Source organism: Podarcis muralis, chromosome 2 (genome assembly GCF_964188315.1).
Source record: "Podarcis muralis chromosome 2, rPodMur119.hap1.1, whole genome shotgun sequence".
NCBI classification, from domain to species: Eukaryota; Metazoa; Chordata; class Lepidosauria; order Squamata; family Lacertidae; genus Podarcis; species Podarcis muralis.
This window is the reverse complement of record NC_135656.1, coordinates 77,278,345-77,301,398: the sequence shown is the minus strand read 5'-3', so window position 1 is coordinate 77,301,398 and position 23,054 is coordinate 77,278,345. Positions and strand designations below refer to the sequence as shown.

The following is a 23,054-nucleotide window of genomic DNA, read 5'->3' as shown; positions in this document are numbered from 1 at the left end:
CAAGCATTAAAGCATGCAATCTTTTTTTTTTTTTTTTTTTGCATTGAATCAATTGTAGGGGACTACAAATTTGATCAAAGCAGAGGTGCTTATGGAGGGGAGGTTAACCATTCCCCTCTGTACTGTTTCCCCATCTTTAACGACCCACAAATCTTTTAATCCCAATAACCATGAGCTGATGATTTCCATCTTCCCAGGCTGGCCTTAAAGAACAGGATGGGGAAAACCATTCACACTCTGGGTGAAGACCAGATTTAGAGCTTTAGAAGCTATAACCAGTAAATATAATCCATCATATACAAGAAGTATAATCTGCTTTTGAATTACACATCATTCTTAAGCCACACTGAGCTTTTAAGTGTCAGTTTCAATACACAGGAAGTGAATTGTAGCTTGCATTATATGAGATATGTGCTTCCTAAGTCACTTTCTGTTATAGCATGAACACAATAAATTCACAAAAGCATGTTCTGACAGATGGTTCCCTGTTTCCACAACTCCAGGCAATTTAAATCCTGTAAATAGAAGCATGGCTATAAGAAGCAGCATCGTGTGTGCTCAGAATATGTGGATTGCAAAATCTGTCACAGTCTTCACAAGAGCGTATGCATAATATGTACCGCATCAGGATTTCCTCAGTTGTCAAGGGTCATTCTACTGTACAAACCTATTAAAAATAATGCAAAGTGTGTAGTGCCGCCCTCTGAATGCTCATAAAGGGCAACAGCTGCACCTATGGGTACACCACACTTAGTATTACTGAACATTCAAACATTCCTAAGTGCTATAATACTAAAGACCTCTATTATTATTTATTGCTTATTTTAGTTCTAACCGTCTGCTATATGCTACATATGTCATAAAAGCCATAGGCCTTGAAAGCTGTTTTTGAAGATAGGTACAGATATGTTGAGTGAGGAAAGGCTAAAGCAATAATTTCCTTATTATCGAACAATAAATATTTCTGTCTGGGTCTTTGGGACACAAGTGTAGGCACCTTGCATGATCAAGATGAGCAGGGCCCCACTCTCCTTAATCCAACTCATGAGTGTTTCAACAAGTGGTTCTTGATTTTGCAAGCACCCTTGATTGAATGTTTGCAACATCTCTAGCCCAGCATAGGCTCCCCAATACCAGGGCCAGATTAGGACAATAGTTGAGCATGTAAAAATCGTGATCTGGAGGATGTGCTCTCTAGCCCTGAGCCCCTGAAGTCAAGACTGGGGTGGAATGTGAAGTGCAGCAGGCAGAAGGCCAAGGCAGAAGGCCAGGCTCCCAGTAATTATGAGAGTCGTAGCCAATCCAAAGACATCCTAGCATCACGTTAAGAATGTAAGAAGAACCCCACTGGGTCAGACAGACCCAGCATCCTGTTCACACAGAGGCCAACCAGATGGGATGCCCACAAGCAGGCTTGAGTGGGGGGGAAACACTCTCCTCCACTTGTGAGTCCCAATAACTGGCATTCAGAGATATTCTGCCTCTAACAGTTGAGGTAGGACATAGTCATCATAACTAGTCCTTACTGTCTGCACAAGGCCTGGCCCAAAACATTTTGCCACATGAGACAGAGTGACCAATGTTGCATACCCTTCCTTAATCAAAATATATAGTTCTCAATATCAGTCTAGGTATTTTGCTATGTGAGACAGAACATCCCACAAGCACCTCTTCACCTCTCTGGAAGTAACAACAACAACTGTAATAAATGAAGCAACTTTCACAACATCCAAAATTAGTTGCCCAGCCCAAAGCAGTGAGTCACCTCACTCTACCTAATGGGGGACTGGCCCTGCTCTGCACCTGAAGATAACTCGCTGGGTCAAGCCTATACAATCTAGAGTCACTAGGCTATGCTTCAGCTGAACCATTAGATGAGTCTGTATCATCCATCAAACCATGGTTAAATGCATTTACTTTTTGAACATGAATCTCTTGGAGCTCAAGAGAAATTTGTTTCCAGTGTCAGCATCACAGCTATGCTGTGTTTTCAGCAAAGAGACTTCTAAGCCAACATCCCTTTATAGTTTTCAGCACTAAGTCAAGCCCCTCCACCTAGTTCTACAAATATTGAGTTTAGGATGCATCTGGTATACAATGTGGCCTGTTTCGTTTTATTGCAACAATGATTTTGTGACAGCTTCAGTTTCTTAAAAAATGTATCAAATCTTGAGCACTCAGGTGAAAAGCAGTCAAAGAAGTTCACTCAAGCCTCAGTTGCCAAGGAAGACAACAGGTCTTTCAGGTCTTTTCTCATTTGTTGAGGAAAAAAACACACTGGAAAGGCACTTCTTCCCAGTGCTTATTAAAACTTGTTGACATGGTGTATGTACAATAGATTATGACAGCTTGCAAAGAAACCTGATATGCTGTTGAGGATTTAAAGCTGAAGCACCTAGAAGTCAAATCCAGTAGACAGGTATCTGCATGAATAATGAGCTGTCTGCTGGGACAAGATATACTTCATTAATTAAATATTTTGCCAGGCATATAGCATTGTAAGACAAGTGTTTCCAAAGTATTCTTCACTGTTCTACTTTTGAAAAATCCCAAAAGCAGTCTCCGGATGTGCTTAAAATAAACATTACAGGACATAAGAATTAAACTATGGAGAATATAGACACATTTTTGCTGAGTTTGCAGAGAGCCTGGAGCAACAAATCTAAACTATTACTTGCCTTCCTCTTCTCATTGTGTACATGATGTGATGCCAGTGAATTAAAATATTTGTCAGAAAATATGTAGGAAGAGAAAGAAAATGTAGTGGCAGTCTATAAGCACATTAATTGCTTTTTCAGCAGGCCACGATAGGATTGAAGAGGCAGACTGAGAGCATAATGCTGTTATAAAACTGAAAGTATTATAACACCTTACCCCATGCATTTGGTGCAACACAGCACTGCCATACAGGAGATTTAGGAGTACTGCTATGCAAAGAATAGGAATACCAGGGGGGGGGGGGGGAAGGTTATTGTCATGTTGAAAGATTTAGTTGGGAGATATCCTCCAAGAGTTAATTCCTTGATTTTATAGCATTTTGCACAGGAGGTCACCCTTGGGCCTCCCTTAGGTGTACAGTGACAAAAGCCAGTACAGCAATACAACTATGCCCTATGAGGAATTATACTCTTACTAAATTAACAGCTAATTTGGAAGAAACCAAAACATGAATACTGCAATGAAAATTCACCAAAAGATCCTACATGAAAGGGCAACATCATACATGTATCACACAGAGCTAGAACTGTGGTGATTCAGTAGTAGTAGTAGTAGTAGTAGTAGTAGTAGTAATTTTATTATTTATATGTGAAAACAAGAGATATATTATTAGTCCACAGTGATTGCAAAGCTTCCATCTGCAATATTGCATAACTCACATATGATAGCATTAGTGAACTCCAGTGTCTCTCAAGAGATAACAGGTGCAGTAGGGCTTCCACACTATCCCAAAGCAACACCTACGGCCAACATATCAGGAGTACAGAATTGCCTCCTCAGTGGCCTTGGCCTAAACAGAATATTGAGCATTAGAATGTACCATTATAGAAAAAAGAAGAAGAATTACTTTCTGTGCTCCATCAGGGCAGTTGAAAAGGTATAGAAAATATACAAGTGTTGCTTGTCTGTTATTAAGGAACTAAGGACCTGGCAATCCTTCAGTCTTTCTGAGTTTATGTAATTGAATGGCATGACTTGGGAAAACCTGCCCAAAATACCTCAAGCCTATTTAATGTAAAGCATGAATAAATAAAAAATGCCAAAAGTACATTTTCGGTTTCAGTCATGAAGAGGACACCCTACTTATGCTGTTTTGGTGTATTCTGGATCGGGTCATTGTTCTTTACTCCTCACTTTGTTGTCAGGCTATGTGCCACATCACAGCATATTTAAATCAACTTTAAATGCAGAAGAATCTTAGATTTGGGTAGCATATATTTGCTGTTCCTGGCTGATTGAGTTTTAAAACCTAGTCTTTTGAAGCCAGAAGAAGATGAAGATGAGGGTGTTTTTGTTAAGTTGTGGGCGAACATATCAGACGACACAGCAATTCTTCAAACAGCTCTTCTTTATTCTGAGGCCAGAACTGAACTGAGCTGAAGGGCTCAGTCAGCCTGCTTATATAGAGCTCCAGTACCTTGTTACTGTAACAACTTTCTAAAACTATCCAATCACTGAACGTCACTTTCGATCCTTCATTTGCATAACTATCTACAGTATCCCCCTGCTGGCCCAGGGTGAGAACTTCAGTACATAACAGTTTTAGCTCCTGAAAAGAGAATGTATAAACTGGGGAAAGGATGGAAACTGAGCTATTATGGATATACAACACCACTACTATTATGGAAGACATATTCTGGATTGTAGTTCATATAATTTTTTGAAATGTGTTACTATTTCCCCCCTCACTGATCAATATCCAGTTTGATCTTCCTGAATAATCTCTTCAATATGCTTTTTCATTCCCCACTGCTGAGTTTGAAAATATTTCTGTCAGGAAATTGATTTTTACAGCTGGTTTTTAAGGTATTACTATCAGCTCACTTTTCTCATATCACACTGTACAACAGACATAGATGCAATGCCATCATCAAATTGTGAGTTCAAAATAGAGTTCAAATTGTCGTTAACTCTATTGCCATGTGTGCAAAACTGGTTGCTACTGTTCATTCACTCACACCATATTCAGTCCTAGACTTACAGTCATTCCTTCCAATTGGCTCTCATATCTTTACTTTTTAAAAACTTTCCTATAAACCATTAGTCTCAGCTGCATATGTACCATACATTTAAAGCACATGACTCTCCCCAAAACAGTTCTCAGAACTTTGGTTTACCCCTCATAGAGCTACATTTCCCAGCACCCTTAACAAACTATAGTTTCCAAGATTGTTTAGGCCAGGAAGCAATGTTTTTAAATACATGATGTACATGTGGCCTCTCTTTCGATTTTCATTTGTACCAACTTTTTGCTGTGCAGGAGAATTGAGTATACTAACAAAGCTCTAGGAAGATCACTTTTAACAAGAGTGCATCTCCCTACAAAAAAACACACACACACAAAAAAAAACAGTCCAAGGCATCTGTGTGATTGCAAGACTAGAATTGTTCTGTATTGCAATTATTCAAATTCACAGCATATGGCCATTTATTTACTTAACCAATGAATAAAAAAATGCTCTCTTGGCGACTGTCTTTTCCATTGCTATTATAGATGCTGGAATAAATGCCCACAAATGGACTTACAAATTTATGTTAATACATTTAAGCATCATTGTAATATTTCAAGTTCACAGTACATGTAAGTATAATTCCATTTTATAATTCAGCAGCTTGCTCAGTGTTATTGTGCTCTAAAAAGAAAGCAGGTTATGGCAACACACTTTAACCATGATTGCAGCTATCTGATGACTTCTATCTTTCTACAGTAAGCGCCTTACAAAAATCTACTTATTGCCAGTTACAGATGGGTAGCCGTGTTGGTCTGCCATAGTCAAAACAAAAAAAATTCCTTCCAGTAGCACCTTAAAGACCAACTAAGTTAGTTCTTGGTATGAGCTTTCGTGTGCATGCACAGTGTATCTGAAGAAGTGTGCATGCACACGAAAGCTCATACCAAGAACTAACTTAGTTGGTCTTTAAGGTGCTACTGGAAGGAATTTTTTTTGTTTTGACTACTTATTGCCAGTTGAACTGTTACCCTGGCAAGCCCTTTCTTATCTTTTGAATTGCTTAATAGCGATGTGATAACTGCTTGATGTATCTTTCAGCTTCCACACTTAGTAGCAAAAGAAATATTATGACACAGAATTTTATTTGCATGTAGGATAAAGGAAAACCAGGACATTCTGGGATCAAATCAGAAACTGGGACAGCTTCTGTAATTCCAGGACTATCCATGGAAAATCAGGACACTTGAAGGGTATAGAAATACCAGGCTGAAGTTGAGACCCTTTGTATTCCAAGCATATGCTCTGCCACTGAGCTATGGCTTTTTCCCCTGAACATCCTCTTTGGCCCTCCCACAGCTTGATCTCATGCAGAATCCCTGCTCCTATAACTATGCCCTGTCCCTCTGCGCATAGTAATTTCTTAGGTTCCTTTTGTTTTCCTGAAGTAACATAATGCTGTTGATCAAACACATTAAAATTCAACTCTACATTTCCTCAGCTGCAGATTTTCCAGGTGGAGCAATGACCTGTTTGGCTTGCACAGCTAGCTGCTGGCACCAGACGGGTGGCATAGTTAAGACTTTTTGTAGATTGCTGCTCATGCAGACACATTTAAACCTAAACAAACACTGGAATTTTAACTTCAGTCACTAAGTAGCACATCAGAAAGTTACAATGGAACACAATGAAATGGCAAACTTGTTAATTAAAGATATTAATTAAGATTAACTGTTGTGTAAATGTATGTGAATAAAAAATAAGAAATAATGTAGCACAATTAGCACTTGCTTTTTCAGTCCCAAAGCATGACCGTGTTCTATCAGCTAATCACTCTTGCGATCGCAAGGGCAGCACTAATCTTTGGTTGCTGAGTTGTGTAAAATATCCTCAGAGTCTTCAGTGATATCTTTCAGAGACCTTTAATATAACTGTCACATATATAGCACTTCTTGGTTTTGTTAATATATTTTGACACTCAGATCTCTCTGTTTTTCAATTAGAGCAATAGCCAGATTGGGAAGTTCAACAACTTGCCCAATGTCACAGAAAAACACAGAAAATTGTGTCACTGTTCTCTATTAGAGAGGCACAATGTGCAAATCCAAGAAACATCAAACAGTGTGTTCATGTGCGCACACATATCTTTAAATTGTGAGTCTGCTGGCAGATAGAAGCATCTCCTACCCCAGCATCTACCTCCTTCATATGCTAAGTCAATTTATTACAAGGAAGTCCCATTGATTTCAATCTAATTGACCTCCAAGTTGGGAAGTTTAAAGCTGCAGCTTTTTTCTTTTTTTTTAGCTATTGTTTTCCTACATATGTCCTATTCAGCTGAAGGGCTGATGTGCATAAATAAGTCATTAACTCATGAGCATGTATCTCCTTTACACCTAGAAGGATATCTGTGACATAGATATAGATGTAGATGTAGATGTAGATGTAGATGTAGATATAGATATATGGAAGTACATGGGAGGTTAAGGCTTACAGAGGATATTCCTGGTCACAAACAGCATAGCTCCTCTTCAATATTTTGGTACTGAAATACCAAATATTTTCTTATACATTGGAGAGCAACAACCTTCATGCCTGGTGGGGATGATATAATGACAGGTTTTTGCATGTAAAAATAATTGGTTCAGTTCAGCTGTTGGCCCCTTGCCTGCGGTCAATGTTTGATTTGTGAGGAAATGCAATTAAGTGGCACGTTTAACAAAACAAACAATATCCGGCGCTTCGGGATCTTGGAGCGGGAGAAATAGGAAATGCTGATATACTGCAGAAGAACAGATTTGCTTTGAATATTAGGAGTGGAAATCTTAGTTAAAAGAAAAATATGGCAATGGAATGTGCTGCCTAGAAGCCAAAAGAGTTAGTTGGGAATCTTTCTGGGGATTTAGGTACCAGGCTTCATGACAGACCAGGGGTACTTGGGGCTACTAGCTACAATGGCTATGTTCTACCTCCATCATTGGAGGTGGTATGCCTGTGAATACCAACTGTTGGAATTTGAGACCTGATTTTGGACTTCCCAAATAAATCTGGCTGGCCACTGTGAGAACAGGACACTGGACTAGAGATGGGCCTTTGGCCTAATCCAGGAGGGCTTTTGTGATGTTTCCTCTGTTTCCTCTTAATTTTATGATTCTCTAACAATCCTATGCAAGCCCCATTCAGTCCAATGTGGAAACACTATGAAATGTGCTATGCTCAGCTTGGGTTTAGGAGTACAGTAATGCTGCAGAGACAGACCTGCTGCATGCTTACTGCTCAACCTAAAGGTAAAGGTAAAGGTACCCCTGCCCGTACGGGCCAGTCTTGACAGACTCTAGGGTTGTGCGCCCATCTCACTCTAGAGGCCGGGGGCCAGCGCTGTCCGGAGACACTTCCGGGTCACGTGGCCAGCGTGACAAGCTGCATCTGGCGAGCCAGAGCCGCACACGGAAACGCCGTTTACCTTCCCGCTAGTAAGCGGTCCCTATTTATCTACTTGCACTTAAGAGTGCTTTCGAACTGCTAGGTTGGCAGGCGCTGGGACCGAGCAACGGGAGCGCACCCCGCCGCGGGGATTCGAACCGCCGACCTTTCGATCGGCAAGCCCTAGGCGCTGAGGCTTTTACCCACAGCGCCACCCGCGTCCCTACTGCTCAACCTACCCATTTATAAATAAGAAGATTATTACAACTTCCTGATACAGCCCCACTTGCTCAGGGGTATTTCCATGTTGCTACAGATTGTGGTTTTATGGTGTTACTGAGCTTTTAATTGTTGTACTGTATGTGCATAGAGCTAGTTCCTGGGTCAAGGCAAGGTACTTGAAATGGCAGAGTGTGCCTTAGAGCCTGAAGCCATCCAGTGAAAGTTCAACATAGACAAAAGAAAATATTTCTTCATACAGCACACAGTTAAACTAGGAAATTCACCCCCACTAAACGTAGTGATACTGTAGCTATAAACTGGGATGGCTTCAAAAGAGGATCAGATAGAATCATGGAAGATAAAGCTATCAGTGACGACCAGCCATGATGGCTCTGGTCTGCATCCAGTGTTGGAGACAGTATGCCTCTGAATACCAGTTGCTGTGGGAATGGAATGCTGAACTAGATGGATCTTTGGCCCCATCCAGCGGGGCTCTTTCTTGTCTTTAGGGCAGATATGTTTATATAAATATGCTGTGATGGCTTTGCTAAAAAAGAAAAGAAAAGAATGTGGCCATCTTCTTTCACATGAGTATAAAATCACGGAACGGTTGAGTTGGAAAGGACCCCAAGGGTCATCATGTCCTCCAACCCCCTGAAGTGCAGGAATCACAACTGAAGATTGGTGGAAACAATTACTTGTGCAACCTAAGTTTGCTTGTTTAAGTGAAAATTAAATTGAATCCAGTTGGATTTCAAAGTAAGCATATCTGTGGTTTTTTTTTTATGAGTCAGCAGCCACAGAAAGCAGAACTTGGTGACAGAAAGGAGATCTAACTTCATACTGTAATACAATATATTCTGGTTGCATTTCTCTCCTGGGATGCATTTCTGCTGTGAGATATATTTCAGGGACTATTATTGAAGGTTGTGATTCAAAATCAGTTATGCCATTTGGGGCCTTTTAAACACAGGTATAACCTATCCCTAGAGCAAGCCATACTCTTAAGCCACCATGAAATAAATGTCCTTAATATTCTGGATCACCACAAGATAAATTTCCATAACAGCCCAATTTTCTGCTAATGGTTTTTTCTCCCTAGTGAACTGACTTTTCTTGCTGTAAATTCTTAATCAATGCTCTTTAGGGCATTCTTCTTTAGGGCATCTTGTAAGATTTGTTCCAGTTAGTGATGCAGTGTATAAGGATTCTTCACCTTTGTGTGTGATGGTGTCCTATTCACAAAAGTTTTCTTGAACCAGCAGGGGCTTCCATGAACAGAAGAGGGTTCGAGAACAGATTTTTCCTTTTTTTCTACAACTCCCTTGTTGGGGGAATTGTTGGAATAAATAACAGTATTCAGTTAACACCCACTGTACTGAGAAGCACAAACCACTAGGGATTAACAAATGTATGTGGGAGCAGGGCAGGGGCTTTCTAGAGTTTAGTTTCAGTTTTCTCTTTCCTTGCTTACCTTTGTTTGTAACTTGTAATGGCTGATCACAGGAATGAGTGAGGATTGCCTCCCTCCCCATTCCATTCATGGAAACCTCAGAGTCTTATGCAAGCACAGCGGTCTCTACCCTTGGTCTCTACACAATTATCCACATAACTGCTGCAGCAAATAATTCAGCTTCATTTGTAAAACTATTAATACTGACCTTATATAGCTACTACGATGCAAATATTTGTTGTTTTGAATTTACTTACAGGAAAATGTAGATTCAGCAAATGATGTGCACATGAGTGATTGTGGTCCAGATCCATGCATGCAAATTTATTATATGACTGGGATAAACCATGCACCCAAACCATACATCAAAGTTGTGAAATGTACTACAAATGCTTTAAAAATGTGGTACTGAAAACACTATAGAGGAGGATGCCTGGGAAACCATTTACTCTAGTTGTACCTGCCTACCAGCTTGCATCTGTACCATGCAGAGAGACATCTCAGTCAGATGACATGTGAACTGACCTAATGCTCCTGGTCTAGTTATTGATCAGGGAGAGCGCTGGAGCATGCATGTCAGTGAAACATGGCTTTTGGCATTGAAAGATAGTAAGCATAATGCTATTTATAGCACAAAAAGAGAAAGACTCATCTAATTATCTGCTTTGGTTTTGCCTAATTATAAAGAGCAAATGATGGAGATATGCACCATAGATCAGACATTTTGACTGACACTTTGCTAGAATGTTACATGGTAGCTCTGCATATGTAGCTTCAACAATACTGCCCAATTAAACACTAGCAAGCTCTGTGGAGGTTGTACACACAGCTCATCATCACTCCCAGGCTGGGCATCTGGTTGAGATATGAATCCAGAATAACCAGGTCAGATTATCCTACAGTACTGAAGACAGCACGGATGAGATCTTGTTTTTGGTATTACAAATTCCCTTTTTTTTTTACACACTGGGATTTTTGCAAGCATGATAGATTGCCCACTGTCGAGGTATTGAAATAAGCGCTCAGCTACCATTTTGCAAAGGTGGGCGCCATTTATGGCCCCGGCATCAGCACCTCCAATCCTCTTTGAGACTTCTCGGGTGTGGCTTGCCTTCCTGGCACTGTGGAGCGTTGGGGGTTCCCGCCAAACCACCTGTTCAAAACTCACCTATCTGTGGCGCCGTTGGGGGCAGGACAGCACCAAGAGGGCGGGCCGCAGGTGAGCAGGCTTCACTCCGGTCCGCCCCAGGGGCTTAAATTTGGGGCAGAGCGTGCGCTTAGCATGCATACAATTGGAGCCAGCTTCTCCGACTTGGGTTGTCCGGGGCTCAATTTTTTATCGAACAACACAGTTTGAAAGTGACACCTTGGGCTACTCTGGGGTAGCTGAGTTTATGGTCTCTAGCTTTTATAGGCAGGTCTTAAAATCAGTAATAGGCTCTAAAGAATTCTTAAGAGAGTAATGGGGAAGGGAATTGGATCTAACAGTTGATATACAGGGCTGGAACTTGCTGTGGAGCCTGTTGATAGCATTTGAAGTTTATATGCTTCAGCAGAAGCTGGAACTGTGCACTGAAATCCCTGCTAGGAGGAGCTCACTTTACCCTTAATACAATCACACCAAGACTTTGAGTACAGAAAATAAAAAAACTAACTTTATTATAGGACATACCCATGAGAGAGGAAAAAATCCTAGTTCTAGCTAACACAGTGGAGATGCAAAGAACCTTGTTTGCTCTTTCATCACTGCAGGAAAAGGGGGAAAAGAAAAGATGGTGCAGCAATAAAACTGCTAGCACAAACCTCTATGATTGCAAATTGGGTGGGGGACCACATGTTGAGATTGCTTCATTGCAGGGGGTTGGACTAGATGACTCTCAGGGTCCCTTCAAACTCTATAATTCTATGATACTGTCTCTCTTTCACAAGGTGACATAAAGAGCCCTCATACCTCCTTCCCAGAGGCTGTAAGGAGGGCGTCGCCATGCTTACTGGGTATCCAAGGTACCAGGCTTTCAGAAGGAGGCGCAAGGGCTCCGGAAGCAGCCCAGAGCTCTCATGCTGTCTTCCCAAAGCCAAGTAAGTGAGAAATAAATAAATAAATAAATAAATAAATGGAGAACAGAGAGCAGTGGGTTTCATTGGCCTGGCATTAGTTTTATTTATTTCCCCTCCCGCCACCTGTGTAAGGTTGCAATCACGATTGCATAAGCAAAGTGAGTGCAAGTTGTGGGCTTGCTGTATCTACTAAATTGAAAGAGCAATTCCTAATACTGATACATAAATGATGTATCTTACACTGAGGGAAATGTCCCTAATGTGTGCTAGTCTACTTCAGGTTGGCAGGGATGCCAAGCAATTTGGACATATGTAGTGATATTGGGGGCATGCCCCCAAGTATGGGCATGTTGAATGCAGGTGTTTCCGAAAGTCACCTCCATCATGGGTCCTAGGACCACCCCTCTCCACAGCTGGCACTTTTAAATTGATATATAGGCCTTTATTTAGATTTGAAGCATAGTGAGCCATTAAGACATCTAACTGCAGCAGCAAAGTCAGTGATAGCATGTAACTTGAAAAACTTTCAGAAAGTGAATTTCGATTACTGGTACCAAAGGGAATGGCAGATGACTTTGCAATTGTTAAGAGTTGCCCATGGGTAGAAAAAGAAAGATCCTTTTGAATTGGTCTGGTCCCTCTTTATTAACTTCATTAGCATAGCAGAACATGGGATGATCTAGGTGTGGTTTGGTATGGTTTTGATGTGCTTTTTTGCTTTGTGAGCCACCTAGGACCAGCTATATAACAAGGTATTTCCAAAATGTGGGGGGAAAGTGGGAGGCAATAGGAGCTGTGGTTTACTAGGGATCATAAAATAGTGTCTGTCACTGATAAACAGGACAGTTGAAGCATATGAGATGAAGCACTTAAACAAAAAACCAAAGATAGATTTGATAAGTGCTATAAAAGAAGATTCTGGTACAAAATGAGAAACAATTGCTTTTTCATTCTGTCACTCCTGGCCCTTGACTCAGTCATACAGAATTCAAAGCAGTGCAGATGCTTATTAAGTAAACCATAGGTTATAGTTCTGTGCATGTAGCAAAACAATCAAGTTCTCCTTATGACATGAACATTTTTTGCCTGAAATACTGGCTGCTGTGTGTGTGTGTGTGTGTGTGTGTGTGTGTGGGAGAGAGAGAGAGAGAGAGAGAGAGAGAGAGAGAGAGAGAGAGAGAGAAAGAGAGAGAGAGAGATTGCCAAAGTGGGAACTGGGCAGGCCTAAAGGATAAAGCCAGGGGAGAAGAAAACCCTGCTGAGATGAAATAGGCTTGGGAAGCTGTGAATGAAGAAGAATGGAAATAGCTTTTTTAATGTGTTTACAAAACCACTGTGAATGTTTTGGCAAACTGAATCACAACAGAAGGACTGAAAAATGAATGCAGTTAATGCTGCTGTAGAAAACTTACCCTCTGAACTCGGGACTGACCCAACCTTTAGGTGAGGCAGCTGGTCCAGGGGGCAGGTGCTGAGGGCCAAGGAGCAGCATCTGGGTGGGACTGGAGGGCACTGGTGTGTGTACCATGCTGCCACTCCTCATACTTCACCTGCTGTCTTCTGGTGCAGACAGGACCCTGCAATATTTAAAGTGTTGAAGTAAGGTTCCACTGCAAGTGTTGAGAATTCCATTCCTCCCGTGCTGCAGATGTGTGTGTGATTGTTACATGTCACATGTCTGTTTACATTCCAGCACTGATTATGGAGTCTTGTGAGAGGAAATTGATATGCGCTGTTTCCGCTCTGTATTGCTGTTGTTTTTGCAGTTCTCTCTCTCCAAGGAAGAAAGACAGAGAGAGAAGTCATGTTTATGTTCTGTTACATTTGATTTAATTTGCAATAAATTAGGCTTAGATGTTACTCCTCAAGACTAAGCTTCTGTTTGAACTCTGCTTGTCATGTGCTCATGTCCTTGGATATGGACCACATCAGCGTGACGGGAGACCAGGGTGATGAATCCCGGGCAACACTGTGTTGGGAGGGAGGCACCAGTCTTGGCGTTATCACCCAACAGCAAGCCCAGTCAGCTTTTCTACATGGAATGGGGAATGGGATCGTGTTGTCCTTGGCTTCCAGTGGAAAAACCTCTTTGGCTAACCCTGTTAGGGCTCTATACATGGGTTACATTTTGATCTTGCATTTGGAGCAGTAATATTTGTACTCAATATGGGCCAGCACCATTTTCAACATTTGTGCAGACCTTCCCAAACTTAAAAAATTAACATACTGCCTATAATATATAGTTTATGTTCATAGTCTACTTTAACCCCCCACATACACAATGAATCAACCATTCATAATGAAATGGCCTTTCTTATTGCTCAAGGACTCACTATATATCATATCCCTGTACATTAAAGAGGTTCCTTACCAGAACATAGGCTAATATTTGGCCATGCAGTTAGTTTGATATCTGATTAAAATGCAAGTGATGCCATTTCTGGCTATAATTACCTCCCCCACCCCCCAAAAATAACATTTTGTTTATTAATTGCAAGTGCATCCTGCCAAAGAGGATGGTTTTAACTACCCAACAAATAAGTGGATTAGGCCAAGATACAGTAATCTACAAACCAGCAGACTTCCAGCCAATTATTTTCCAGTGGTGCCAAAATCATCTCCCACTGCTGCCAAAAGCTAATGCAAGTGAGAAATACCATGAGATACTATCAAGGATTTCATGACGTAGGCAAATATATTTGTTTTTCTTAGGCTGGCAATACAGTACTTTTGTACAGAAATAAGAAGTGCTTTTGCAATCAATCAGATCCAACATATTCCAGTATCTTCCATTTCACTAATCATAGTCTCAATACCACTCCTTTCCCAACTCTCATCCTTTCCTTGCCTGTCCTCTTTTAACTTCATGTGGATAAGAACTACCGTTTCAATGTCCAATATCCCTTTCAGCTCCAGTAATGTGTCACTCAACTGATAAGAATCTTTCCAGTAAATTCAGTAAAATAGTTCCATGTTGTGCAGGTCCGTTTAAATAAACTACAAGTAATCATCCAAAGAAAACAGAGATAACGAAGATCTATTGTACCTGCCTTTACTGGGGGAACCCATCTACCGGAATTTGAATATCCTAGTAATCTCTTTAAAATTGTGTTCACAGAACTAGTAAAAGGTTTGATTCTTTTTTCTTTCTCAATATACTTCATAAATTACTTTTTGAAATCCAGTGGCCCATCAAAGAATCATAACAACTCAAAAATGAATGAATTGATAATAATGATGATGATGATGATGATTAGTATGAAATTTGACAAGGAAAATCCTACAATAGATTTGTACAGCAAAGCTGTATTAAAGTTGTTAACCATTTGTCATTCTTATTTCAAAATCTGCCTTAACTATGAAATCTTTGGCAACTTCTCTATAAAAATATATCCAAAGAACAATCTGATAAGCTGCATGTTCCATATTGCTAAGGGATTAAGACCCACTGCTGCAATCTTAAATAATCTTTAATAATTCAGAGCAGTAAGGAGATGCAATAACAGTAAAACCCATATTTGGAATCTAAAGCTGGAAAGGATTTGAGAAGCTGAAGTTTATAATAATCTAAATGGATGATAAACTCCCTTAAGAGGTCCTATAAAGAGAGGTGGTTGTGCAAGCAGCCATTCCAAACAATGAGTCATCCTTTTCAAGGAGACACAATTAGGAAATACATTGCTTGCAAGAATTTTTTTAACCTGACTATAAGTAACATTCCATTGAGACATTAAATAATGTTTGCTTAGAATTAAGAGGCACAAGTTCTTTGTTTTTGTAAAAAAAAACATAAATCCAAGAAAATCCCTTTAGGAATAAACACCTAAAATGGAAATGTGGAAGGTATGTTACAAGGAGAGAGAGGCATTCAACAGGTTAACTCCGCAATGCTTTATGCAGGATCTGTATCAAAGCCTGGACCTACTTAGTTAATATCAATCCTTCTTGGTTGTGACCTTTAATGAGTTCATTGTGTTTAGGAGTGTGTTGTGTCATGAGGAGGGACTGTGGGCTTCTGATAAAATTGCAGTGTGAGAAAGTATAGTGATAAGGGTGGTGGACGTCCCTTACAGGCCATTAAGATAAGGCATGGGACAGATGCAAAGCCCCAGGATAGATGAGATATCTCCCTTGTCCACTAACCAGTCCTCTGAAGTCACCAGTCAGGAGAGTAGAAAAGTTTGATGACAGCACCATACAATATTAAAAATAGTATCCAGCTCAAACTGGCAACCTGCAGGTGCTGTTTTTGGTCCTAAAAAAAGAACTGCAGAGAAAAATGGCATGGTGCTCCAAGATATGTTGGGTTTGACCCTAATACTTGCCTTTCTTACAGGCTGTTACAATACGAAACAATATAAAGTATGCTGCGCACTTAGGAGAAATGCCATATAAATAAATCTGAAGTATTATTATATAGTGAACACAACAAAGTACCCTACCTTGAGTAAAGTAACATGCTATTTTTGAATAATCCCAGTTCACACACACTATTAAATATTTAAAGATGTAAAGGATGTGGTTTTGTGTGGAGGGACAGTGGATTCTAGAACACCAGCGTTTGAAAAATAATCAAACCAATTCTCAGTTTCTCAGAACATTCTCAGCATTGTCAAAGAACATATCCCTCTTTGACTTTTCACAACACTCTTCACAATGTATCCATTTACATTGCTCTGACTTGCCTTCACTCTCAGTTGACTTTAATGGGCACCTGCTGAGGTCCACACCCCTGCAGGGACTCTCAATTCCTCCTTGCTATCCTGCCTCTTTTCTGAAAAAGATAGTACCTTAAAATGTATAGCCCTCTGACCTGGTCCCTGGGGCTCTTATCATGTCTCCCTAATCTCTCATTGCCTGTATTTATCTTTATTGTTCTGTCATGCTTTTCTTAACTAGAAAAATTGAAAATATCCATTGCAGTCTTACTAGAAAGCTGCTTTCCACAAGCTTTGCCTTTTGCAGATTACCATTTAATTTATCTCAACTCAATACCTATAGCACTTCGCTTAGCACATTTTGGCTCGAAAGTTCTCACCTTAATTTCTGTCAGCTGAAGCTGGCTCACAATAATAATAAAAACCACCTTTTGTACTCTAAACCCCTGATCTGGTTTAGCCCAAAGACTTTGTGAAAGGATCTCAGTGCTGTTATTTAGAAAAAGCATCATTCTGTTTTATTTCTCTGGAAGAATACATTCCATTTGAATGTGAATACAAAAGGTGGGCTGAAAAGGATTTATCTTTTTTCATGGAGGGGGAATTAAAAAAAGAAATGCATAATTTATAGCAGCTGCTGTTCAGTGAATATTGATAGGAGCACCGTGTTGTGCAATGAATGTGTGCATACATATTGGACCACCTTTTACTGATACAATGCAATCTTTTGATCATAAAGGAGTCTTCACTGCAGTTATGGTGCCTCCTGGACACAATGCAGATATACTTAGGCCTTTGATAACATGGTGGTAAATTGACTTAATCAATTTATCCTATTAAGTAAAAATAAATAAATAAATAAAAATCAATGGCAGAAGTAGAATCTAACCAAGGACCAACTTAGCATGTAAAATGGGGGTCACCATATGAGAACTATAACAGGGAATAATTAGAAAGCGAAAAGCACAAAAAGTGGGGGAGGGGGGAAGTCAGAATATGTCCAGTAGAATGAGGAAGAAAGGTAGTAAAGGAAACATGCCACTGAGAACTGAAGATTTACATATACTCTTACAGGAATACTTTGAAAGATCCAAGGAGAAAATTATACATAAAATAGATTGTGCTAGAGAAGAAAATAAACAATTTAAATCAAATAATGCAAGTTGTAGAGCATAAGAATAAATTTGTTGCACAAATGAGCTTGCAAGACATTGCTTGTGCAACACGCAGGGGACCACCTGAAAGATCATGTGAAAGAATCAGAGTATGATATTGGAGTCCTTGGCATTCTTGGGAGCGGACCATGCAGCTGTGCTCCTCACTGACACCAGGGATCCCTTTATATTTTTACTGGTATCCAGGAGTCTGACTCATCTCTTTGCATTGCCATTTGATTTCCCACAATGTCCCAGGATGATGCTCCATTGGGAACATTGTGGGAAATTAAAATGGTGCCACCATCATCTGTTTAAGGCACTGTTGGTGTTGCTGCCTAATCTTGTCACTGCCAGGGTCTACCAAGGGAAGAGTGGTCCTGCCAGAGGGCAGCTTGCCTTGCTAAGGGTTTCCTCAAACCTGGATCTGGACCTGCTTGGAATTATCATACACTTGCCTTTGTAAGGAAGCTGTCTTCCAGTGTGCTCAAGATGCAAGCAGCATGCTGCTTTTTATCTGACCTTCAAGTCAGAAACATTTCATTTATTCAGTGAGCCAGAATTTGTACATTAGTGGCTTAGTCTGATTCTATATGCATTCAGTAGTTCAATATTTGGTCAAATTGATCTCTTTTCACCTGTAAATAAATTTACTCAGAATTCTCTATCATGCTTGGAAATGTATAGCCTTTTTTGAACAGCAAATTTTTATTCAGATCTGACATTTACGTGCATATTACAATCTACGAAGTCAATAGTAAGGTCCATGAATAAACAAAGCACACATTAGACAGCTATCTCACTGCATCTGCCTTTGAATATGTATATTCCATTAGCCCAGCTCTTCTTCTTTTTCGAGAGAACAATAATTTAATATTTCCAGACACTGCCTTTTCTGTGTGATAATAATATGCAATGAAATCTGTTAAATGCAATTTACTCTGACTAACTAGTATTATTGAAAGCCTTACGAAATTAGGTGTTGATGCCAAACACGCAACTACAGACTGTTGCACAAAAGGACACAGCATGCTGAGTGAGAGAACAGCATTAATTTCCTTTCTGGTTTCTAGAACACATGGAAATCTACGACACAAACAGCACCCTTACATATCTCACCCACAAAACAAGCAACAAGAGAAACAAAAGGATTGCTATTGAGTACCACATAGCAAGAATCTGGTTGTGCATATGAAACAGACAGCCGTTTCTGGGTTTTGCAAATAAGCTTGAACAAAAGATTTTGCTTGTTACAGAAGGAGGGAGGCAATGAAACCAGTTCATCTTATCCCTTCTCAAAAATGGTGTGGCCCTCACAATTAGCTGTTTGTGCGGTGACCTTGGTTTAAAATGTGGGGTGCTCCAGAGAAAATTGTGTAAAGTAGTGTAGTTAAAGAATATTCGGTCTTTGCTTGAAGTGGCACACTATCCTTGAGAAGTGAAAACAACCCTTTGTGTACAGCACACAGTGCACTTAAACTTCCATAGCATAGTCTGAAGCAATATGATCCAGCCACCTTGTTGAAGGTTAGCAGAGCTGGTACCTGTATGGGGGACCTTGCAGGAATCCTGTGGAAGAAAAGTAGAGTACAGTGGTACCTTGGGTTAAGTACTTAATTCATTTCAGTGGTCCGTTCTTAAACTGAAACTGTTCTTAACCTGAAGCACCACTTTAGCTAATGGGGCCTCCTGCTGCCGCCGCGCCACCGGAGCACGATTTCTGTTCTCATCCTGAAGCAAAGTTCTTAACCTGAAGCACTATTTCTGGGTTAACGGAGTGTGTAACCTGAAGCGTATGTAACCTGAAACGTATGTAACCCGAGGTACCACTGTATAAATAAATACATAAAGGAAAGCATTGTTTTTGCTGTTGCGCTGATCTCAGAGAGATTGGGGATAATGACAGCTCACTTATCCCAAACCAGTCCTGCTGGCTTTAGTGAGGTTGCTATGGAGTAAATGGGATGGGGACTACAGACAATGTAGGAAAGATGTTTTGAAATACCTGTCAGTAACATCATATTGCATTGTTACTGTCATCTGATGAGTTCGCCCACACTGCTATTTGCCTCAGACTCATGTTCCTCTCACAAGAGAACTCTCTACAGGGGGAAACTATTGTTTAACTGCTCTGGGATGAATATGAAATCTGTGAATAGCCGAAGAACAGGGGAAAGGGGTACATGCTCACTTGTTCAATAGAAGGAGGCAGGTGAGAGCAGCAAATGGCATGCTTTATTAAAACACTTCTGCAAAGCAAGTTAGAGAACAGTCTTTTGATTTCAGTGTTGTATTTGTGGAAAGCCATTGGACCAGATAGTTGCAGAAGAAGTCAACGAGAATGGCCACAGATCTGTCACAAATGAAACGTTTATACTTTTATATAAGAACTTAAATATTGCATGGTGGAACAGAACAAAGGACTATAAGCTCAGCATTCTAGGGCTAGCACAGCCCTAGAGAAATTCACAAGCTAAGGATGATGGGGATAGCTACATCCTGTGGTTAGTGCCCAGTATCTGGTAGTGGAGAGATATGCTGCTTGAGAATAGATGTTGCTTGCACTTTCGTGTATCACAGATAACAGACAGTGATGATCTTAGCAGTATAATCCTTATGCAGCACCAAGCCTAAACTGCTACCGTCTTGGCACACTTGATTTGCTTCTTTAGAACTGCAAGAGTCAAATCAAAGGCAAGGAGCTTAATGCACAAGGAAGTAGGGGACTATTAAGTAGATATGCAGATCACCTTCTGTTATGTACTGAGCTGAATCCTAGAACAATAGAATCCAGAATGCAGCAGTCTGATTGGTCCGCAGGAGGCACCCAATCCAGCTCCAGGTGGAAGTGAATCAGCAACCTGATTGGCCTGCAGGAGCAGCCAATCAGGCTTCTGGAGGAGGTGAATCCACAACCTGAGTGGCCTACAGGAGCAGCCCGGAATTAGCCAATCACGCAGGGCCCATTGTGTAAATAATGTATATATAGCTAGATGTTTTGGGGAAAGTTTCATTCATTGCTACTATGAGCTGAATAAAGAGCATGAAATTCACACTCGACTCTGAGTATGTTTCACCTTCCTTTTTTTTTTAAAAAAAAGATGAGGTCTGTTACCTTAATCAAAAACACTTATTTTCTATTAAACACATACATGAGGAGGATGTACACAGCATTAACTGCTTCAGGTTGTAACACCAATAAAACACTTTTGCTTCTCTGTGTTCCTAAGAGATCTTATGCTTTCAGAAATATTTAATAAATAGCATGTAGCCTCTCACATGGAAGCTCTTTGCACAGCTGGACAGGATCCTGTGGTTCGGCTCTGATGTGGTTAAATTTTCCCCACGGCTACACCCATGGGCCCTCTTCTGACACAACCACACTGATGGTTGCCATTCACATAGTAGAGCTGGTAAAAATCTGACTTAGTAGCTACTAGCAGTGTCCATGGATTGACTAACCCGATTCATTGTTCATGCAGAGAGGTTCATCTGGTATCTTTAGGATTCATACTAAAGTGTCCTGGGCTGAGGAGAATCAAACTTTTTTTTTTGGGGGGGTTGTTTCTTTTCTCCCAATGAGCTGTCAATTTCTCTCAAATCCAACATTCTTAACATCGATTTACAGTCCTAACACATAATCCATGCTGCTGGAGGGGGCTAGGACTGAGTGGATGTCTCTGCCCACCAGCCTATTTGCTGGCAGAGAGCAGCTTTGCTATTGTTGAGGCCTCTGGTGCAGCTATGGAGAGAGTGGCAGAAGCAACACTGACATCAGCAGTGTTCCTACCAGCAGGAGCCAAGGGAAGGCACCCGGAGCATGATATTAAGGGGCAGAGTGGGTGCAAAACTGAGCTGGCTGTAGATTTTCTGGATCCTCTCTGGTGAGAGTCTCAATCTGGGCCCTCTGCCTGCAACAAGCTCATCATGTAGTCTTAGGGGTGCTCTGTCCACCTGCTACTTAACAAAACTGAATGCAGGGCTCATAAGCCTTGTTGAGGCAGTTGACTTAGGTAGCAGGCTGGGGACAGCTGGGAGAGGTGGCAGATCTGAAGAGGAAGGCCAGAGACATTCCTTGCATGCCTTTGCTGCTGCTCCTTCAGCTGAGAATTGGAGCTGCCACTACCACCACTGTCCTTCCACTGCTGCAGCCTTGGAACTGGAGCTTGGTACCACTCTGAAAGCCCCCAAGGTGTTCTGCTTGTCATTACCTGCTCATCTCAGGTCTCCTTTTTCTCCCCCTATGCCTTCAGAGCTCCAGGGCTCTCCCAGGCTGCCTCCCGTTGACTCAGGTGGAGGAAGAGGCTGTGGTGTCAGATGCCATTTTCTGTTTTGCCTCAAGCAGCAAAATGTTTTGAACTGGCCCTGACTGTATACTAAGAGGCCTGTTTAAAAATCGTTGATATGTTGGGTGTGTGTGTGTTCTTAAAGCTTTACAATAGTGTATTAGGGTCACTCTTTTCACACAATTACTCATGGAGCCCTGACAAGTAGGGGATTTCCATCTCTCTATTTTCCTAAAGTACCAAGATTCCATTGTGGCAAAAAAGGCCCCTGGGAGCCATGTTCTTACAGTCAATAAATGCTACCTGTAACTAAACTCATTTTACAGGATTGGATTAATTGTAAAAGAGCTGTCACGCTTGCTTGCCCTCCGGAGATGAGCAAAAGTATTTCATTACATCTGGGAAAAGTCTGCAGGGAGAAATGTCGGTGTTTACCTTCCTTAACAGATACAAATATTTCAATCTTTCAGGTGTTCTGAACTTGCTTGCATATTTTTTTGTAAAGAAGCAGGTGAAATAAGAAGTAAATACTTAGGGCCATTTTCAGTGGCCCTAAATCTATGGATTTAGTTCAAATTTTTGGAAAGCAATTGGTAAGTCACAGCAAGGGTTTCACCAGTGCATAAAATTATAGACGTGAAATCATTGTAATGCAAAACTCCTTTGAAAAACCAACTGGAGATTCATCAGCTAAAGTTATTCAGGGTGAAATAAAAAGTGGCTGTGTAGCTGTCACATGTGGTTGGGTACACTTAGCCTTTGCTTTAGGAGACCATAGCTGCAGAAAGCAGCAATAAACCATTTCTGATGCAAAGGAAGCAATTTTGCCACCATTCTTCTCTGAGTTTTCACTGTGTGACTGTGGGGAGGTGGGGGGGGCAGCTGCAGTTAAGGTATGTTCCTATAAAAGAGGATTAAACCAAGTAGCTAGTCTGATAGGGAACAAATGTAGCATTGCTGAGCTTGCTGTCATAGAATTTTGATAAGGCTGTCCTGTTCGAAGCCAGCAAAACAGCATCATAATCCTTTAATGACGTGGTAGGGTTTCATTGAAAATGAAGAGTGACACTAATTTTAAGTTGCCGGGTGCTGCATGTATGAAGAGTTGCTTATGCAACAGTGTGAGTAAAATT

At 40.8% G+C, this 23,054-nt stretch overlaps 1 protein-coding gene and 1 long non-coding RNA gene across 2 annotated transcripts in view; one reads left to right on the top strand and one right to left on the bottom strand.

Annotated features, from left to right (window-relative positions):
- Positions 1 to 23,054, top strand: part of TAMM41 (TAM41 mitochondrial translocator assembly and maintenance homolog) — a 137,196-nt gene that overhangs the window by 18,364 nt on the left and 95,778 nt on the right. The gene's annotated exons all lie outside the window — the stretch shown is intronic.
- LOC114591637 (uncharacterized) overlaps positions 13,014 to 23,054 on the bottom strand; it is a 72,803-nt gene continuing 62,762 nt past the window's right edge. The window contains exon 3 of the long non-coding RNA XR_003705306.2: positions 13,014 to 13,400. This is a non-coding gene — a long non-coding RNA (uncharacterized LOC114591637). The remainder of the gene's footprint in view (positions 13,401 to 23,054) is intronic.